General features: G+C 40.5%; 1 pseudogene across 1 annotated transcript; it reads left to right on the top strand.

Annotated features, from left to right (window-relative positions):
* The first annotated feature begins 10209 nt into the window (after positions 1-10209).
* LOC125877966 (NADH-ubiquinone oxidoreductase chain 1-like) lies at positions 10210-12013 on the top strand (annotated as a pseudogene). Its single transcript, XR_007447661.1, has one exon. The product of XR_007447661.1 is annotated as an NADH-ubiquinone oxidoreductase chain 1-like (transcript).
* The last annotated feature ends 1035 nt before the right edge of the window (positions 12014-13048 follow it).

The following is a 13048-nucleotide window of genomic DNA, read 5'->3' as shown; positions in this document are numbered from 1 at the left end:
TCCATTGAAGAAGATCAAGTTAGAGCTTGAAGAAGGGGGATTTATTTCACGATTTTGATTGTATTTCTTCATCTAAGGTATGGTAGTCTTGATTCATGGAATGCTTTCATCCATGAAGCCCTCAAACTTTCAATTTCAAAAAAGCAAATTCTCCAAAACCTAGGGTTTTCATTCCAAGTCATGATTTTTTTCTCAAAACATTTTCAATGGTTTAATTATCATATATTAAGATTGAATTGATGTTTTATTATGGTTTTATGATAAAATCTCCCATGAATCCATGAATTCCCATAACCCTAATTTATGATTATGTGATGTGAGTGAATTGTAGTAATATGAATACTATGTAATTGTTCGTCTAGTAGTTTAATTACTTGAATTACATTATTTTACAAGCCTAATTGTTGTAATTCTAGGTGTGTTGGTGAATTATGATTCATGATCCTTGGAGGGCAAATTATTGAGGATTGTTGTATAATCATGATGTTTGTGTACATGTTTTGTGAATACATTGAAAGTATTGTGATCATGACTATAAAGTAATGATAATGGTTTTGTGTTGAAAGGTTATTCACTGCACACACATTAATGAATGAAGTATGAATGAAGTTTTCGATGGTTATGTTAATGATGATGTGCTGGTTGAAAAATTATTCTCAATTGTACACTTATGAATGATAATGACATGTTGTTAATGGTTTTCTCACAATATGGAGATTCTTAGTTGAAAGACTATTTTCACCTTTGAATCTATGAGCTATCTAATGAATAAATGTTGGGATTGAGATGGATACTCATATGTGAGTTGAGGCGGGGTATCTAGTAACTATCTCTTATTCCCATAATAATGAACTAAGGTAATGAATGTCAAGTACTCCATGGGGAATAATCTTATGCACCGAGTGGATATTGATTTAGATGGATACTCAACGTGAGTTCAAGTGGGATATCTAGTAACAATCTCTTGAGATGGATGACCATACGTGAGTTGAGGCGGGGTATCTAGTAGCAATCTCCTTCTCCTAAAACTATGTGCCCACATAGGTTATTAGCTAGTGGATCCACCTAAGCTAAATGTTAATGGTCCTACCTTAGGCAAGTAGGAATCCCTTATTCGGTGTGGGTAACATTGGGATTCTATGATTTTCTCACTTGGTCTATGTCGGTTATGGCTTACCCCCACAATGAATGATAATGAACTATGGCTTCTCAAGAATACACTACTTAGTGTGGGTGGGGGTATGTGACTTCATCTATGCATTGCACAAGTAGGCTTTGAGAGTAGTCATGGTAATGTCTTTAATGTTATAATATCTAATGAAATGAATGTGCTTATAATGATGCTAATGAGAATGTTGACATGAAGGCTAAATGTAATAATGAATGCTTAATTTGGATTATTAATATGAGTTACTTTCCTTGCCATGACTTATTAAATGTGAATATTCCTTGTCTAATGAGTATTGACTAAAGATGAGAATGAAGAATGGTAAGTATGTTATGGTGGCCTCAAAGTAGTACTTAGTATGTGTGGTATTATGGGATGCCATCCATACATTGCACAAGTATAACTTAGGGTTACTTAAGATATGGTTCTAATGTGTTATAATGACTTATATGATGATTGTGCTTGAGACTTATGTTTTTATACCAAAAGTGCATGATGATCCTCAAACTTGTTAAAGGCATGGTTTTCAACCAAAAATGTCCTTTTTAACATGATTTTTGCATGGCTATCATACTAAGTGCATTTTTGTACTAACCCATATTTCCTCTACATTTTTACAAAGTGTAGGTTCCGGATCTTCAGGTGATTTTTATGGTTCAAAGCTTGGATTGACTATTCTCCAAAGCTAGTGGTGAGTCCTCATGGTTCGAGGACGAGAGTTGATCATTTCTAGTTTCTTTCATGTCATTTTATGTTTTAGACTATGTTGAAGGGTTGTGATCCTATTATTGATTCAATGTTGTATTAGATGACCTTGTGAGACAAAGTTAGACTTTCGCTATTTTAAATAAAGACTTCGATTGTATGGATAAAAGTTTTTAAATTCCATACCATTTTTTTATGTCTTATTCTATGAATGTTATGAGGCTTGTATGAGGCTCTTCGAAGTCTTGTACATCGTGTTACGTCCGGGGTGTAGGCTCGAGTTGTAACAAACATGGTATTAGAGCACAAGATTTTGGGATGGTTTTTAGGATGATGTCTCATAAGCCACGTCTAGTAGAGTCTTGTTCAAATTGTGAAGCGCGCCACATTTATGAATGAGAGGCTATAAGATGTTAGGAAACTACATTTTTTTCATTATTCTTAAGTCATCCCATAGAGTTTAACTCTACAAGTCCATCTCTTAATCCGTCTTTTGTGTCTTCAGGATATGAATACACGAAGGGCTAACACAAGGAGAATGGAGGGCAACAATGTCAATAAAGAAGCTCCTCAAGAGAATGAAGCTCCTCAAGTGAACCAAAATCCTTAAGGGAATCAAGCTCCAATTAACCCTCAGGCCATGTCGAATGAGGAAGTTAGGTCGACTCTTCTAATGATGGCTCAAGTCGTGACTACTCAAGCCCAAACTATGATGGCCCAAGCCAATAGGGATGGTGGGACTCATGTGAACCCTAATGTGAGCATTACGACTTCGAGATGGAGGAATTTTCCTAGGATGAACCCCCCTGAGTTACTTAGTTCCAAGGTGGAAGAGGATCCCCAAAGGTTTATTGATAAGGTCTGCAAGATACTTTGTGCTATGGGGTGTCTTCGGAGGAGAAGGCGGAGCTAGCCGCCTACCAACTAAATGATGTATCTCAAATTTGGTATGAACAGTGGAAGGGTGACATGCCATTAGGAACGGGTGCCATAAATTGAGAGGTGTTCAAAGAAGCATTCCTGGATAGGTTCTTCCCTCTAGAGTTGAGGGAATGAAAATTGCAAGAGTTCATAAACCTACAACAAGGTGGTATGAGTGTGAAAGAGTATTCCCTTAAGTTCACCCAACTATCCAAATATGCTCCAACAGTGGTGGCAAACTCGAGGGCTAGAATAAATAAGTATGTGATGGGAGTGTCTGACTTAGTAGTTGATGAATGTCATTCGGCAATTCTTATTCCAAGTATGAGTATTTCAAGTCTTATGGTCCATGTCGAAAAAATTGAGGAGCAAAAGCTCAAGCGAATGAATAGGGAGGTGAAAAGAGCTAGAACCGGTGATGGGAATTCCTCAAGTGCTAGGTCCGAAAAACAAGGTCAACCAAGGTTCAAAAAGAGATCCTCCAACCAAGATTCCCCAATGGTCAACAAGGATAGTGTGTCTAACCCTAAATATCAAGGAGGAAATGGAGGCGGTTTTTCTTTCGAAAGATCTACATATGCCAAATGTGGGAAGCAACATTTGGGTAAGTGCCTAGCCGGCATGGATGGTTGCTTTGGGTGTGGAAAGAAAGGTCATAAGATGAGAGATTGCTCGACACTCATGGTAAAAGCTCTTGATGGCACAGTTCCCATTCCACCAAATTATGGTCGCTTCTATGCACTCCGGTCTAGAGAGGACAAAGGAGCCCTTTCGGATGAAGGCACCGTTATGTTGATAATTCCTTATAGATGTAAATGTTTTATTAAGGTCCCTATGCTATTTGCTAGATTTTCATGTTAGCCTTAGTATGGGTTTACTCCCACGGGGGAGATGGTATGCTTAGAAGGTAAGATGGTTGAGAGTTCTGATATCCTTATCTCTTTCTTCTATTCCTATTCAAGCTTAAGACAAAGAGTACCTTGTGACTTGTTTCATGCTTTGGAGTCATGTGTAAATTATGTGTTTCCATGGTCTCCTTATGTTATGCATGTTCTTGATGAATTATTGTATAATGAGAAAATGAGTTGTTATGATTTTCATTCCTCATGTTGATGTGCATTTAGTATGAGTTGCCTATATACTTCATGAGATGAATTGTTGCACATGCTTAGATGTGCTTTTGAGAGTAATTGCATAATTTGCTTCATGATGTTATGATGAGCAAGCTTTGAGTTGGAGAAGGTAATTCCTCCAATGATATGAGAAATGTTGAAGTTTTCATGCATAATGTGTTGTTGATATAGTTCCTACTTCCTTGTGTTGCATTGAGTATATTGAGATGGAGTTGATGTTTCCTACTCATTTTGTGCATTGTTATAATGTTTCATGCATGAAGGGCTACTAGTCTTGAGTATTTAATTCCAACAAGTGTTTAGACATGTCATTCGAGGACGAATGTTCCCAAGGGAGAGATAATGTTACGACTCAGAAAACTAGTAGGGGAAACTAGGGCCTTATGTGAGAGATTTTGAGTTTGATGTGGGGTTTAGTAAAATGGTTTCTCGAACTTAGGTTGAGAGGTTTAGGGGTTAAACATCAAGGTACGACCCCCTAAGGACCAACCAAGGGTCTTTGAGGGGGACCCTAAAGCCGAACCCCAAGACCCCCAAACCTGCCAAAACTGCCCAAAAGAGGGCCACCTACGAATGATACCTACGACCAATAGATGGACCCACGCCCCGTAGGTGGGTTTTTTGAACCTTGAACTCTTGATTTGCGGTTGAAATCAAATACATTTATATAAATTGTGTTGAAATCATTATTGTGTGCTAGTTTGCCTATTTTAGTTTCGAAATCATGCCTAAATTGCTTAATATATTGATTTCTCAAATTTTGTTCTTTAAAATTGATCATAAGTTTTTGGGTACGGTAATTTGTTGTTGGGTCTAGTCGGGTGAAGTCTAAGTAACCCCAATTGTGTTGAATGACGTACTTTGCCCAATGATGGAGTGTTTCACATCATTCTTAAGGGTAAAAGTCGTCAAATAGCCAATTTTGGCCAAACCGGGGGAAGTCTGAGTACCCCAGTGGCATGGTTCGAATGGATCTAAGCTTAATTGAATAAGTTTGTTATTTGATTTTGTTTTTGAGGGCTGGGGTCTTGAACTTGGGAAACGAGGTTTAAATTTGGCATGTTGGGCAATTCGGTGAGCTGGGTCGAGCTCGCCAAACCACTCGGCGGTTCGCCAATGTCTCCTTTGATCGCCCTTAATTTCGTGTTTTGGCTAGAATAGAGTCTATGACTTTCGGCGAGAAGCTTGAGCTCGCCGAGTTCACTCGGCGACTAACCGAAAGTCTCCATTGATCATATTTTTTGTGCTCCTAACTCCTAAAACACACTATAACTTTCGGCAGGCTAGTCTGAGCTCGCCGAGTGGTGTCGATGATTTGCGAAAAGGCCCTGTATATCACCGACCTGTGTTTTTTCTGGGATATTTTCAAGCGAGTCCTTTCGGCGAGCCCGATCTAGCTCGCCTAAGTGACTCGGCGACTCAACGATCGGTTCAATGAATCTTTCTGCAACTTGAACTCTACCAATTTTCTTGAATTGTTTCTAACTTTTCCCAATGTGTTTTGCAGATATGGCTGGACCAAAAGTAGTAGGACGAGACATGCCGCCCCGCAAGAGGGAAAAAAGAATCACTATCAATGAGGATGCAAATGCATCCAAAGTAAAGGCAACAAAACTTCCTACCATAGGTGGGAAGGGTAAAGGAAAGGGAAATGTGACTGCTCCTGAGTCACCAGAGGTCAGCTTCGATAGTGAGGGAGTGTATGCCACTCACCTCACTACCTTTAAGAGTGAGGGAGAGCACCAGGACCCTCAGGATGACATCTCTGAGCCTGAGGATACGCAGTTGTTATTGGCACGAAGACCTGAGCTGCGTTCCAAGAGGATGCATGATCAGTCTAGGATCAGGGTGCCTGAGACCCCTACTCCTCCTCTTGTCCCAGATCAGGCTGTGGTCCCAGCACCACCTGCACATGGTCCTCCTCCCCGGTCTATGAATAGACTAAAGGCTGAGGGACTAAGGACCATCATTGAGGAGAATAGGTTATCTACATATGGAGTGATTGACTGATATCCAGAGATCTGGCGCACCTTAAGGTCCCACAAGTTCTAAATTTTCACTAAACCCCATGGCCCTTACATTCCTAATTGGATCCAGGAGTTTTACACTGCCTACGTCACTCTAGTGCCACAAGGAAAAAGAAAGGCCACTACATTTAAGCCAGTACACTTTGTGGTTGTCTAGGGAAAGAAAGTGAAGTGTGACAGTGATGAGATTAATGCAGTTTTGGAGTGCACCAACAACATTTCAGATGACTACCAATACATGATCAAGAAAAAATCCTTGAAATCTATGAAAAAATGGTTAGCCCCTCTTTTATCTGACGGTACTCAAAGGTGGATCGAGGCTGGAGTCCCTATAGAGAAGAAAGACCTAAATATGGCAACAAGGTACTGGTTTGGATTCATTAGCAGCATGTTCATGCCGTCCCATAATGAGTCTATCCTCCGCCACACGAAGGCATCCTGTCTTGGTTTCATCATTGATGGGACAAGTCTCAACTTGGGTATAATCATTGGGGATGAGATGGTCATGAGGGCTAGGCAGCATCAAACGTTTCTCCCTTTTCCGATATTGATCACCAAGTTGTGTTGGTGAGCTCGAGTGCCCTTTGATGAGAAGAAAGACATGGAAGTGATTCCCACATCTTCTACCGACATCCAGTGCATTAAGGCCGAGTACTTGAAGGATGAGGCTGAGAAGAAGAAGGCAGTCCCGGTGGATACTTCCTCGGTTGTTGACACTGAGACACTACCTACAGAGGTAGTATTGCCTACTCCGGCCCCTAGGACTTTAGGTATCCCGAGTACTACCCTTTCCATAACTCTGAGTTATTCTACCGCTCCTCTGGCTCCTAGGTTTATTGCTAGTATTGTTGTATCTCGACCTCCACTCACCCAGGCTGCGATACTACGGATGGGACATCTAGCCAATTATGGTGATAGGCATGCCTCCAGGCTAAAGGCTGCAGTCCTTGGGATGATTGAGAGTGTTGTCGCCGCTGCTGTGACACCTCTTAGAGAGTCTATTGATGCCCTCACGGCAAGGATAGAGGTGTGCGAGAGAGGTCAAAGAGCCACTGATGAGGTAACGGCCCTAAAGGCCGCTATTGCTAGGTTGAGGAAGGACGTGTACCAGTTGAAGTCCACAGATATGTCTACGATTTTTGGGACTATGGAGATCCTTGATATGCCAGCTAATTCTGATGTGCCTCCGGCTACCACCAGATATATTGTTCGAGCTGATGAGGTGGATGTTGCTGAGTCTGAGGAAGAGACTAATGAGAAGCAGCTCGGTCTCCAAGAGGAGACCACATATATAGGCCTTACAAAGGTTGAGGACATTATGGTGCATTTAGTCGTGCATATTTCATTGGCAGATACGTCCATGGCGGGCTCTAGTGGGGCCAAGGTCGTTACCTCGGACACTGATGCCCAAGATCAGAGTGTTGCACCGGACACTGATGCCCCGATAGATGGAGCGACTGTGTAGGCATGATTCTTCTTTACCTCCGTCTTTTTCGTCTTTATTGACTTTTGATTATTTTTGTTGCATTTGAGGACAATTGCATTTTGTTTGTCGTGGGGTGAGATATTTTCATACCTACCTCTTGTGACTATATTTTGTGTATATTTTAGGTTTTTTTGGTTTAAAATTGTGTATTGATTCTATCTTGTGGATGATTGAACTTGTGGCTCCTTGTTTTGAATGGAAATGGTTTTTGACCAAATTTTAAAAAATATTACCACCTCTTGTGTGTTTTATTGTGGTTGTTCTTATGCAAATTTAAGTATTGGTAATGATCAATACCGATGACTTGAATAGTGCTCTTAATCGAACAAAAATGAATGCGCGGCTATGATGAGGCCAAATGAAGTTTCATAGACAATATGTGAAATTTTTCCATTTCGTTGTGACTAGTCGGTTATCGAATGAAGTCTCTTGTGATGAACATTGCACACTAGCTCAAATGAGTCTCGTTTTATATTGGTGTCAATGTCTTGTGTGATGAGCTTACTGTGAACGTTGTGTGATGGCACCTAGAATTTGCCCCATTGGTCCGGTTGACTAAGTGATGCAATCTCTTGAAATGATCTTAGGCAACGATTTTGAGGGGTGAAACAATTTGACAATATACCTCTTTTGTGGCCAACCTTGTGAGATGTGTGAACCTTGCTTGAACCCCATTTGAGCCTTATCATTTTTTTGGAAGAAACTTGAGCAATTGTGACCTCTCTTTGTCCATTCACCCATAATCCTCATGAAGCGTGGTTTGTTTGAATAGCCAACTTAGGACAAAAGCCTAAGTTGGGGGTGTGGTGAAAAGAGAAGGTAAATCAAGAAGTGTAAAAAAACTCCCCCTTCTAGCAATGTTCTTGAAAAAGATGGAACCCCTCCATATAAAACAAAAGAGAAAGAAAAGAAGAAAGCAAAAGAAAAAGAATGAAAAATTTGTGAAATAAAGTTATGAATGTTGCAAAAGAAATATGGTGTCCGGTATTCCATTGGATGTTGACTAATGGGGTGAATTTTGAGCATGATTCAAATGTTGAAGAAAATGAAGAAAGTGATGTTCAGACCACATTTCATGATGGTAGCAGCCACTGAGCCTAAATGACCATGCGTCTATACTCAGCCCTATTACAAGCCTTGAAAAGACTTTTTGGATCTTGAGTGAGCTAAAACGTATGCTGATTGGAAAATAAGGGCAAACGTATGGGTGAAGTCATGCATGTGTTCATATTTGTGAGTGTGAGAGTTGTATGTGATTCCGAAACTATAAATTGCTGAAGAATTGTGTGTGAATATGGAATCATCTTTGTTGTGAGGGCATTTGAGTACCTTTGTTGAGCGTGAACTTACATTTGAAGCAAGTATTGTGAACTTGAGCATCTTTGATAATGGTAAGTCATAGCTTGAATCTTTGAGTGCACAATTGATCCTTGCATGAGTAAGTTGAGTCTTGTTGTGTGCATTCATGATTGAATCTTTTGTAGGACTGTTTGAGACATCCTTTTTGAAATGTTGAACTTGAGTTTTACTTGAGAACAAGTAAAAGTTTAAGTTGGGGGTGTTGATGTGTCCTGGATTTGGACTCATTTAGGGATTTGTTTATACAGATTTAATGTCCTCAAATGCTTAATTTGTTCGTTACGGCGGTTGTGGGTACCTGCCATTCAGAGATGCTATCAGAGTAGGAAAGTTAGCCAAGTTCTCCTGCCTAGTTTAGATAAAGCACCCCTTATCGCCCCACGACATCTGGCTAGGACACAAAGCTTATTCTATTCCAAAAATAGCGGATTCTATAACAACATTCTGCCTTTTCGAAGACAGAGAACTCATGGCACACACTTGGCCCTTTGCCTTAGAAAGAGTTCAACCCATTTGAAAGAGGAAAGGGGAGTAGGCATAGTACCGGAAAGTACGGATTCGGGGTTCATCCCTCAATCAAGTGCTACATGAAAGTCAGGATAGATTCCACTTTCAGTTAGTACGTACCTTTTTTTTTAGCAAGAACTCTTAATCGTTCGTATCCCATACCTATGGGCTACTTCACTAAGACGATGGTCGGAGTTTACCAGCTGCTTTGATAGAAGCAGGTTAAGAAAGATAGCTGAAAGTGCTAGTATAAGGAAGAGATTCTATGGATGGAAAGAGGCCCTTCCTTGCTTTCATGGTTTCGGCAATAAAAGTCAAATGATTCTTTATTTAAGTTTAATAATAAAGTAAAGGAAATCGGCCTGCTCTTCTCTCTTTTCTCTATTGAACTATGGAAAACACTTTGTAGTTGTGACACGGATTCACCACAACTTATGACTTCGCCAATGGGGCAAACGAAGGCTAACCCGTTCTGGTTGTTATGACTGGCCAGAATCGGTAGGTTCTTTCAGTGCGCTTTGGTCCTTCTTACAGAGATTATTCTTTGTATAAGTTATGAGCCATCCAAGGAATGAGCCTCCCTAGAGTAAAATCCCGTGGACTACAAGGAAAAGATAGAATCTCGCCCGACAACAGCAGTTGATTCAATAGCACATGGTCTTGGAAAGAACCTTTCATTCGATGCTTCTAATTCAACTCCCAGACAACCAAGAAAGTATGCGCGAAGATAGGGTTAGCCCCTGCGGCAAGCATTGTCCAGGAACGATTATCCAGGAACTGGAAGATGGTAGGCATGACACGCCTAAATCCCCCACAATCAATCCACAAGGTTTCAGGCGACTGGAGCAACCTTTGAAGGAGCTCGACCTTGTTCATCCTTTCAGCTAAGTATCCCATTTTTTCCTTGAGGGGAGCTGAGATTAAAAATATGTGGGCCTTCATCGCCTTAAGGCAATCTATCCAAAGAGCCTACCTTATAATAGATTCAGCTAAAGCCGCGCTTGGAAGATTGCTTTCTCAATCATGAATCCGAGCTTACTACTTGAATCACGAAAGGCGCTTTTCTCACTATCTATTCAATTTAAAATGCTCACTTATGAAATCAAGCTAATAAGGCCAAAAACAGAGCATGGAGTCCACTGGCATGAGAATCAAGCGAAGTAGAGATATAAGCGGATCCAAAGAAAAGAAGCAAGACGACTACTTCCATCCCTCTCCTTAGACTGACAGTACTACAAGAAAGAAATAAGACAGAAATAAGGCGATTATTACCTAAAAGAATAATGTGAATTAGAATAATAATACCTCACAAAGAAGGTAGATGAATTGCTTAGCCAAGACTATCTCGACCTTAGCTTTCTTATATATTTAGATTCCCGTTCATGATCCTAGCCCCGGAATCAATTCACTCCAGCGCCTTCTCAGTCTTCTTGCATCTTTCCAGCCTTTCAAATTGACTAAGCGCTAAGCCTACTTGTGAAGAGAGGGGTCGTCGGGCTATTACAGAGTGAAGGAAGGTGGGAAGGTGTCTTGTCTTGGCCTAGGCCTACTTGGGTCAACACCCATAAAGTGTTGAATATCATTATAGTTTGTTTTTAGTATATATCTTTCTTTTATTTAATCTTGAGGTTTTTTCTAAGAATATTGTATATAGTGTACATAGTATATGTACTTTATTGTCTAATAGACTTCTCTCTTTAGTAAGATTTTTCTTTTCATAATCATAATGTTTCCTTATGATTTTCTTTTTCTAAAAACATAAGTACGATTTTTAATAAAAATCCTTTCTGGTTTGCTTTAGCTTTTCCAGCATTCACCGCTCCTTCAATAGCCTTTTGCGTGGATCCTGCACCTGCGCTTCCAGACCTCAACGAGATTCCAGTAGGCCTTTCTCCTGCGAAAATAGCCCAATTGCATCAGGAGACTGAAGAGAAAGCCACCCAGTGTGGCAAGCTCTTGCAAGAAATTTGTGGGCAGGCAAAAGAACTTGTTGTCAGTCAGGGAGGAGCACAGGGCGAGCTCACGCTCGAGAAATTCGTAGACGCCATTAGGTATCTTGCAGACGTGGATGAGTTGCCGGAAGAGGAGCGAATCCCCACTCTCATTGAGTTCAGGGCCCCAATCAATAATAAAGACTCGCCCATTTGGTTTCATATAGATAAAGAAATGAAAAGATGGGGGGGTCGTGGTCTATGCTAAATTCTTTTTCTTAGATAGAATGAATGGAAAAGGAGTGCTTGTGTTGTGGTTTTCGTAGTTGCAAGAATTATTTTTCGAGAAAAGGTCCCCTCTTTCAATATCATGATTGGGTCGACCTGGCCAGATCATAAGTGAATAGAAAAAAAATGTACATAGCTGTTCCAACTGAAATACTTGGAATAATTCTACCACTTCTACTAGGAGTAACCTTTTTAGTGCTAGCTGAACGTAAAGTAATGGCTTTTGTGCAACGTCGAAAGGGTCCTGATGTAGTGGGATCGTTTGGATTGTTACAACCTCTAGCAGATGGTTTGAAATTGATTCTAAAAGAACTTATTTCACCAAGTAGTGCTAATTTCTCCCTTTTAGAATGGCTCCAGTGGCTACATTTATGTTAAGTCTAGTCGCTCGGGCCGTTGTACCTTTTGATTATGGTATGGTATTGTCAGATCCGAACATAGGACTACTTTACTTGTTTGCCATATCTTCGCTAGCCGTTTATGGATAGTCTATTTTTTAGAGCGAGCGTGAATTGGATGATTCAACAAACAATTCATCAGTTGTTGAATCATGCCATTTTGATGATTCAACTTTCTTCCTTCTCAGGTATATTCTAATATCACTCTTTCAGTGTTTAAAAAATGCTTCAGCTGAGGAATCATGCTATTTACATGATTCAACTTACTCTTCTCAGGAAGCTCCTAATCTCACTGGCAGTTGAATCATGTCATTTAGGTGATTGATTCCACTTACATCAGTATATGTAATATGAATACTAACATCATAGGAAGGAATTTTGACTATTTTGTAGGGCTGCTCTCTTCTACGTCGACAACTATGTGCTAAAGGCTGCGAAATAAGAGCGGTAAGGCTTTCTGGATTCAACCCATTTTTTCTGGGCCTTGAATATTAAGCCCAATCTGTGGTTTTGTCATACAATAAGATCCAATTTGTTTGGACTCATTAGGTTTGGCCCATTACCTTGAGTTAGGCCGAAAGTGTACACCTTTTGTCATGAAGATGTGATCTTATCCACCGATGGGTCCAGGCCTCATGCTTCGAGTTGTGAGGAAATCCATAGACAGGAACGATTTGGTTCCAGATGTCATGCTTTGTCTTTGCCAAGTTGAATAAAGCAGTTCGACTGCACGCATGTTTGGGTTTTTAGGTGAGTTCCATGCATCCAATCCATTTGTAGCAGAATTTCCACATATATAGGGGTAAGACTCAGATTAGATATTATATAGAAGCACCCCCAACCCCCTTCTTTTTCCTTCATTCGAGTAGGTCCGCTAACTGGAAAGTTAGGTCAACAGAAAGGTTCCATCCTCCAGGAATGTCGTAGAACAGCCGAAAGGCGATGACATTCCTTGTGGCAAGAGTCGACCTCTAGGGTATCGAGGAAGGTTGGAGAATATAGGTTACATAGTTCATCAGTCCAAGTCTCAGAAGATAGACTCCTACACCATCCATTCTTCTAGTATGAACCAGTTAAAGAGCATACATCGTAGAAGACGGACCTAACTTTTCGCCATTGCTTAGA

This window comes from Solanum stenotomum, chromosome 9 (assembly GCF_019186545.1).
Source record: "Solanum stenotomum isolate F172 chromosome 9, ASM1918654v1, whole genome shotgun sequence".
Classification (NCBI taxonomy): Eukaryota; Viridiplantae; Streptophyta; class Magnoliopsida; order Solanales; family Solanaceae; genus Solanum; species Solanum stenotomum.
Note: the sequence above shows the minus strand (reverse complement) of the source record. Positions and strands in the feature narration are given on the sequence as shown.